The sequence below is a fragment of the Suricata suricatta genome, chromosome 5, assembly GCF_006229205.1.
Source record: "Suricata suricatta isolate VVHF042 chromosome 5, meerkat_22Aug2017_6uvM2_HiC, whole genome shotgun sequence".
Classification (NCBI taxonomy): Eukaryota; Metazoa; Chordata; class Mammalia; order Carnivora; family Herpestidae; genus Suricata; species Suricata suricatta.
Genome location: NC_043704.1, coordinates 130,727,330 through 130,735,899, shown reverse-complemented (window position 1 = coordinate 130,735,899; position 8,570 = coordinate 130,727,330). Strand labels below are relative to the sequence as shown.

General features: G+C 46.3%; 1 protein-coding gene across 1 annotated transcript in view; it reads left to right on the top strand.

The window, feature by feature from the left end:
- The first annotated feature begins 331 nt into the window (after nt 1-331).
- Nucleotides 332-8,570, top strand: part of LOC115291265 (raftlin-like) — an 83,287-nt gene continuing 75,048 nt past the window's right edge. The window contains exon 1 of the mRNA XM_029938768.1: nt 332-418. The gene's annotated coding sequence lies outside the window, so the exon portion shown is untranslated. The remainder of the gene's footprint in view (nt 419-8,570) is intronic.

Below are 8,570 nucleotides of genomic sequence, written 5' to 3'. Positions count from 1 at the left end.
TTTTTTTTGAGGGGGGGAAAAAAAGCGTCCGTGGCACGCACTGGGGAGAGGCACCCTAGAGCAGTTTGTTAGGGTCGTGGGCTCTTCAGGCTCGGGGGAGCCTAAGAAGGAAGCAGAGGGGAAGCTTCGAGGCTACAGGTGGGTCTGGGACACTGCTGCAGGGGGTCCTTGGCAAAGATCAGGCGGGAGCCGGTTACGGAGTCCGGTTCTGGAAGGCACGAGGCTGCGGTGGGGTGGGGAGGAGGCTCTAGCCGCCCTTTTACGTGCGCCCCGGGAGGTGGGTTTGTTCCCGGCGCAGGGGTGCTGAGTAGATGGGAGCAGACCTGCTGTGCGTCCAGGGGAAGCGCCGCAGCCACTGGAGGCACTGAGACTCGGGGCGCGGGAAGTCCCCAGCGCTGAAAACGGCACATCTCTTTCTGTAAGGGCTTTCTTTCCTCGTTCTAACCCACTTTTCTGGGCTCAGGGGACTCCAGGGTAGGTCGGGGCCTTGGTGGGGTGGTGTCCGAGTACATTTCAAAAAACCCGATTGTCAGGCATGCAGCACTCCTCTTTCGCTTTCCCCGGACCGGAGCCCGTGCCCTTGACCTAGGATATCGCTGTCTTTGGCAGCGAGAGCCGCGTGGAGGCCAAAGTGCTAAACCCAGGCACGCTCCGCATTGCCTCCAGTTGCTCATGCTTAGTTAGCTGCCCTGTGTGGTTGTGGGTGGTCCCCAGGGACACTGAGGGGTGGCAGTGAATTTGTTGGGGGACTTAAAAACAACAAAAAAGTGTGTGTGTGTGTATTTTTTTTTTTTTAAGTCTGGCACAAATCCCTATATTTGAGTGACTGCCCTGGGTTTCCAGCAACAGTCCCTTCTTGTAATTGGTACAGCTGTTTTCAGATGCTGGGCCCGCAGTCAGACTAGGCGTCTTCCAGCTCCTGCCATCATGTGTCATTTCAGGATAACTGAGGCCATGCCAGGAAGGAAGGCGGCGTAGGGCGTAATGCGAGTGACCTCTGGGCCTATGGGTAGGGCACTCTGTGCACCCCACGTGTTTCTGGCTGCCGGGATTCCTAATTTGTACCTCTGAACAGCTGAATTCCCTCCCAAGTTCAAGTGACCCTAGATGTCACCAAACCCCATGGAGGGGTTAAGCAACAGGCTGTTTGGGGCCCTTTTGTGCATGTGTGCGCTAACCTCAGTGAAATCACTTTAACCTCAGACTGACTCTGCATCCTCTTTTGCCTTCAGTGGGGTTTCTGGCCCCAAGATCTGGGACATCATCCTCTGTATATCGTGTGGCTGAGTTGATTTTTCTTTGTTAGTCTTTTGGGTTAATGGACATGGGGCAAATGGAAGTGGAGTATTGTGCAGTTCGTTAATAGATTGGTGCAGGAATTGAAAGAGAACAAATTGGGAATGAGTTCTTTTTCTCCCTCTTGAGCAGGAATTTTTGGCTTCCATTCAAATAATTGCTTTGTCTGTAGGGAAACAGGCAGAAAATCTTTGGCATGAGTGATGTGAGCTCCTGCAAGGCTACTTGCATTCTTCCAATCTTCACTCTGCAGCAGAACTGAAACTATGTGGGCTCATGGCTTGGTAGGCATGGGCGTCTTGCCAGGTTTCTAACTTGGTGGGCTAAGGAGGGGGCACTATGAATCTTTCTTTCCCCCACCTATCTCATTTTTTAGAAATATAAACAACTTGCAAAAACAGTAACCACCCATATACCCATATCTAGAGTCTAGTTTTGCAATATTGTCTCTATTACACATCTGTCGACTTATTCATCCATCCATCCTTCTGTCCCAGCTTATTATTTTATGCACTTTGAATTACAGACATTGGCATAGGTCACATCTAAACAGTTTAGTGCACATTTTATTAACTCAGTTCAACATGTGTTCATGAATTTTTTAGGGTAAAATTTAATTTTTTTAACATTTATTCATTTTTGAGAGACAGAGAGACCGAGTATGAGTGGGGGAGGGGCTGAGAAAGAAGTCACAGGTTCTGAAGCAGGCTCCAGGCTCTGAGCTATCAGCACAGAGACAGATGCGGGGCTCGAACTCATGGCTGGCGATACCATGACCTGAGCTGAACTCGGACCCCAACCGACGGAGCTACGCAGGCGCCCCTAGGGTAAAATTTATATACATAGAATGAAATCCACAGATCTTAGAATAATATTTGCCCAATGTTTTGATAGATGTGAACACCTGTGTAATCCTAGTCTCTATCAAGTTAGAGAATATTACCATCACCTCAGAAAGTTTCCTCATCCCCGTTCCCTCTTTCAGTGGCAAGCACTGCTGATTGTTTCCCACTGTTAGTTTAGTATGTTCTTGAATCCCTACAAATGTAATTTCTACGGTATTCCACTCAGCATAGTTTTGAAATTTATCCATGTTGTATATATCAGTACTTTGGTCTTTTTTTATTCTTAGTTATCTTCCAGGATATGTCCATACCACAGTTTGCCAATATATTTCCCCCATTAATGGACACATGAGTCAGTCCCAGGTTTTTGAGGTATTGTGAATGAAGCTGCTATGAATATTTGTGTACAAGTCTTCCTAGGGACCTATGGTCTCATTTCTCATGGGTAGATACCTAAGAGTGGAATTGTTAGATCATAGAAGAGGTGGATGTGAACCTTGTAAGAAGCTCTGGGATCTTTTTCCAACACAGTTGTACCATTTTACAGTCCCCCCAGCAAAGAATACCAGTATGGGCGTCCAGGTACGACAGCCCTATCTAATTTCCTATCCCAAAGTCAAGAGCATGGTTTGACCAGTGTTTAGCGTTAGAGGGTACAGAAATTGGACACTCGAGACAGTGTGGAGCACGTTGTTTTCATAGGTGGAGCAGCTGTAAGAAATCCCTGACTCTGCCAGTGAATGAGTTTACACTTAAATTATTGCAGATGATCAGACAAATATTTTATTTGTAGCGATCTTCAGAGAAGGGAATTCCACAAGGGAATGTACCCTTGGTTGTGAAGGAAGATTGATTGAATGCTTTCTGTATAAAGAAAAATAACCCCCACACCCCACAGAATTCCAGTACACTTCTGCTTAGAAACTCCTGGGGGATTTCTGACGTATCGGTCTGGTTGATGTGAACTTGGTGGAGGAGATTCCCGTTGGATTTCACCGGCTTGTGCAGCTGGCTGCTGAAAGCGGTTGTGTTTGCTTTGTGAGGCAGATCAGATTTGGCTTTTTGAAGGCTCAGAAAACAGCCTTCCTGTTAAAGTGATTTGGACTGTCGGTGAGAAACATGACCTGTCGACACCCTCTTGTCCTGGCTGAGAAAATGGGCCGGTTCCCCTCTGGTCCTCTTGCCCTTTGGTCCCATTCTGTGGGCCAGCAGCTGAACCCAGTCTTGACTGATTTAGGAACAGGAACTGAGCCTCCTTGACTGCCTGCGACCCCAGAATGAAATATTTGCATCTGGCCAAGGTTGTCTCAGTGGGTTCAGATGACAGATGGTAGAGAGTCTCAAGACATTGCCATGTGTTTGGGGACTGTTCTGATCTGACAGCCTAGAACAGTGCCTGTCACAATAGGGGGGCACAGTAAACATTGGCTAAATGATTCTGGCGACTCATGATGGTACCCGTCTGGGCAGTTGCCCGTCTGGAGGTTGACAATGAGTGCCAAGATGTCAGGGCCCCAACTTCACTAGAGTTACTTTACCATAGCCTGGGGGACAGGTTCAAAGTGTTTCCACCTCGGAAAACGTGCCGACCGTTAACTTCCATTCTAGTAGCACTGTTCTTATTTCATTATAGATTTTATAGTGTTGTTAACAAAATAATAATTAATCTCCCAATGCGTACTCGTTGCCGACACTGTTAGGCACTTTACATGCATTCTTTGGATTCAATCCTCATGAGAGGCAAATACTATTCTTATCTGCACATTAGCCTTGAAGAAACTGAAGCTTAAAAGTCAAGTAACTTGCTCTAAGTTGGCTTTTTCGTGCTTCCTAGATGCAGGGAAGAGACTGTGACCTTCTGGTTTCGCAAAGGAGATTACAGCTACAGGCATAGATTTCCAAATCCGTGAAGCCATGGTATACTAGAAACATTAACTGGGTAGGCACTAGAAATAACACACTGGGATCTTTTCTTTTTCTTTTACGCTTTCTGAATTTGGGGCAGCCAGGTGATAATTTACGATGTTGTCCGTTGACTATGATTTTAGTTTTAGATTTAGGAGGAAAAGAAAGACGTTGCCCGCTGTTGAGTTTGAGCTGTCCTGTTCCATGGCCACCAGCTGCACGTGGCTATTTACATTTAAATGTAAAATGAATTGAAATAAAATTAGCAGTTTAGCTTCTCAGTCTCACTAGCCAGGTTTCAAGTGCTCTAGAGCCACATGTGGTTATTGGTCTTGAGCTGGACAGGGCAGAGGTGGCGACTTTTCCCCATGGCTGAAAGCCCTGTTTGATAGTACTGCTCCACAGTAAGCGTTTCTCTCTTTTCCTTTAGTTGAAGAGTTGGCAACACCCTTGGCTAAGGCTTGGGCTATTTTTCACTGACAAAGAGATAAATTTAGCCAGACATTTCTTTTATGTTTACCTTTTAAAGGTTTTGCATGTGTGTGATCTTTTCTCCCATTCACATTCAGTTTTTGACATAAATTTGAGTTTCCCTTTTCTCCTGGCCCCCCAAAGGGGCTTTCATTATTATCATTGCATATTTTACTAGGATGCTTTCTGTGAAAAGATCCCGTACAGCAGGCAAGTGATGGCCACTGCTTGAGCCTTGTTAATTCCTTGCTCTCCAAATAAGAATTCGGTCCAGCTTTTAAATATGCATTTGTGTGACTTACTCCCCACCTGGGCTGAATTCAGGAAGAAGAATCGGCTCTCAGCGGGGCCAGACCAAAGAGCTAGAAAATCAGGTCACATTCTACGCAAGATGGCTACCTGCCAAGACTGAGATGGAGGAGAGACACTATTTGGGGGTATTGAGGGCTTTGCTTTGGCATTTTCCTGGGTCTAACTGCCTTTGTGGTGTAGCAAGTGCTGGAGGGCCGGCAGCTTCTGTGTCCTGTTGCACCGGATGATGGGGGGGATGGTGCCCTGGCCTGCCCCTCTTCTGTGGTGCACCAGAGAGGGGACTCCAGCCCTCAGGTGTCCTGGGGCGCCAAGAGGAGCCAGTGGTGGAAAGTCATCATCAGCTTGTGTTTTGCCTTGCTAGTCTGATACTGCCCAACTCTTAAGCTACTTTGTGAACCGGTATTGGGTGTTTCCACACTTTTTCAACCAGGAAGCCAGCTGCGCATCCATGACAACTTTTCTTTGGGTTTTATAACTAAAATGTCTCCTTTTGTTGTTCTGTAGGCAGACCCCCTTCATGGTCAGCATTTATTTTTCACAGAGGCTTTTCAGCTTCCATTTGTGTGTATATGTGTTTTGAAATTTCCTACTTTGTATTTCACCTTGAGGAATTGAAGATTCCTGAGGAATCTTTCAAGTTTTATGGAATAGCTCCCAAATGCCTAAGTTCAAAGAAATTATTGCAGTAGGCCTTATCCATAAATTTGGATAAGAAAAGAGTTGGTTAGGGGTGTCTGGGTGGGTTAGGGGTGTCTGGGTGGCTCAGCCTGTTAAGTGCCAGACATCAGGATTGCTGAGTTTGAGCCCCGCATTGGGCTCTGTGCTGACAGCTCAGAGCCTGGAGCCTGCCTCAGATTCTGTCTGTCTGTCTGTCTGTCTCTCTCACTCTCACTCTGTCCCTTCCCTGCTCCCACTCTCTCAAGAATGAATAAACATTAAAAAGAATTTTAAAAAGGAAAAGAGTTGGCTAATCACAGAGGCCGGGTAATGGAATGTGACTGAATCATGTATTACCAAATTTCAGAAATACCAAGTACAATAAATCAGATTGTTCATTTAAACACTTCTGTAATTTAGAGAGGGCTTTTGAAATTTTTCCACTGTCTTGGGACCCATATAAGCACACTTTGCAGTGTGGTGTAATTTTGGCCATAGGCAGGTCAAAAGGAATCTTTACAATGGATAACAAGTAATACTAGTAATAAGACCAATGATGGTTAACATTTACACTGCCTTTCCTAAGGGTCTGAGCTCTTCTAAGTCCTGTTCAATATTAACTTATTGAATTTTCACCCTGCCAGTGGGTTCTTTGAACCTCCCCTCCCCCACCCCCCATATTACAGTTGGGAAACCTGAGGCTGAGTGGCTTCCTCAAGGTTACCCTGTTAGGAAATGGAGACACTGGGATTTAAACCTAGGTGGTCTAGCTCTAGACCGTGTGCACCCAACCCCTGCGCTGTGGTTTGAAGTGGTTTACTTGAGAGAGACAGGCAGATCTTCCAAGTATTCCATCCTTTACCAGATGATAAGTGTCTGTCCAAGTCCTGCAGGATGAGGCTAAGTCTGAAGAGAGAGAGAGAGAGAGAGAGAGAGAGAGAGAGAGAGAGAGAAGACAGGGCAGATGTGTTTTAAGAAACTGAGTCATGTGATTGTGGGACATGGCAAGTCTGAAGTCTGCAGGGCCAGCCAGCATGCCAGAGACCTAGAGAACAGGTGATGTCACAATCTTGAGTCAAGCAGTATGGAGGCAGGATTCCTTCTTTCTTGGGAGACTTTAGACTTTTCTCTTAAGTCCTTCAACGGATTGGGTGAGGCCCATCCACATTATGGAGAATAATCTACTTTACCCAGAGTCTACGGATTTAAATGTTAATCACATTAAGAAAGAAAAATACCCCATAGCAACACACAAACATGTCTGACCCAAAACTGAGTACCATAGCCTAGCCAAGTTGACACATAAAATTACCCATCACATCCTCCTTTATTAAGCACTTACAACATGCAAAGCACTATTCCAAATGCTGAGGATACTAAAATGATACAAAAGACCAAAAAAAAGGTGGGGGGAGGACAACCCTGCCTTATTTTTAGGAGCAGAGAAACAGACAATATACAAATAAAAATAATAAATGAAATTCAATTTTAAAAGTATGGTAGGGGTGCCTGGGTGGCTCTGTCAGTTAAGTATCTGACTCTTGGTTTTCGTTTCAGGTCATGATCTCATGGTTCATAAGATTAAACCCCATGTCAGGCTCTGTACTGATGGCACAGAGCCTGCTTGGGATTTTCTCTCTCTTTCTCTGCCCACCCCTGCTCATGCACTTCCTCTGTCTCAAAATACTCATCGGGAATGTCAGGAAAGGTTAAGATCTTGAAACAGGTCCTTGGGCATGTTCACCAGGCTGGGATGGAGACTGCAAGGTTTTTTTGGCCAAAACAGGTAAGGCGAGGCCCATGAGAGGGGTATGAGGGCTAAGGCAGCGACGATAGCATTTATGTAACTTTTTGAGCATATTCGACACTACCACATATCGGAGGTTCCCAAACTCTGTACTAAAGCACCCCGGGGCACTACAGCAAACAGCGAGGGCAGGGTGATGGGCTTTTTTACTTTCAAGAGGGGAACACAGTGCTACTTGACATGTTAGAGAGCATGCGGACTACTGTCTCTCGGGCCGTTTACAGTATGAGGTTAGACAGCACCGCATTCCTTTCGGGGCCATCCTATTCCTGTGAAGCTGCATGTAGGTGGCTGCTAAGAACCCACTGCTCCTGAAAGTAAGGCAGGGTTGTCCCCCTAAATGAGGGTGGTGGCGCCCCGTGTGACTCCAGGGTTTGAGAGGTTGTGTGGTGACCAGGAGATGCACACATCCCACAAGTAAGTCATGGTGATAACTTAGGAATGAAAGAAAAAGGTTTATTCTTTCAGTTTTTGTGTGCTTTTTTTTTTTTTAAAGGCTAATGAGTTGTTTGGACATGAATAATTATTATGTTGTTTGGACCTAACTACCTCCTAAGTGGAACTGGAAGTATTGCTTTTAGCCTGGGGGTGCTGTGAAAAAACAGACAGAAACACCAAAGGTGCCACAACAAGAGAAAGACTGGACCCTCTGTCACAGTATTGTTACAGTTAAAAGCGGGGATAGAAGAAGGGAGAAAGGAAGGGCATGGGGACTGCATTTCAAAAGTCTCATTTCTGGGGCGCCTGGGTGGCTTAGTCGCTTAAGTGGCTGACTCTGGCTCAGGTCATGATCTCACAGTTAGGTTCCTGAGTTCCAGGCCTGCATTGGGCTCCCTGCTGTCAGCACAGAGCCCGCTTTGGACTCGATCTCTGCCCCTCCCCCACTCATGGACATGCTCACTGGCTCTCTCCCCCCTGTCTCTCTGTTTCTCAAAAAGCATGTCTCATTTTTTTTTAAATCTTTATCTGTATGTCCCAAGTGGTTTATACTGAAAATGATCTTAAGAGAATGAGACAGAAGGAGGGCTGGGGATAGAAATTTAGGGGTGTGCCTGTGCTTGGGAGGACAGCAGTAAGGCTAGGAAGAGTGCTTCGGAGGTGCAAAGAGGTTCAAGAGGTGGAGGAGTGGAATCAAGGGGGTCAGCAGGGCCATGTTCTAGACTGGGGTTCTCAGCCCTGGATAAGAGGCTTAAGCAGGATCCTGGGCCTGGCTGAGGCCAGGGTGAAGGAGACTGGAGAGGGTTCAGAGTGGAAAACGGGGCTTGTTCCTAGTTTGT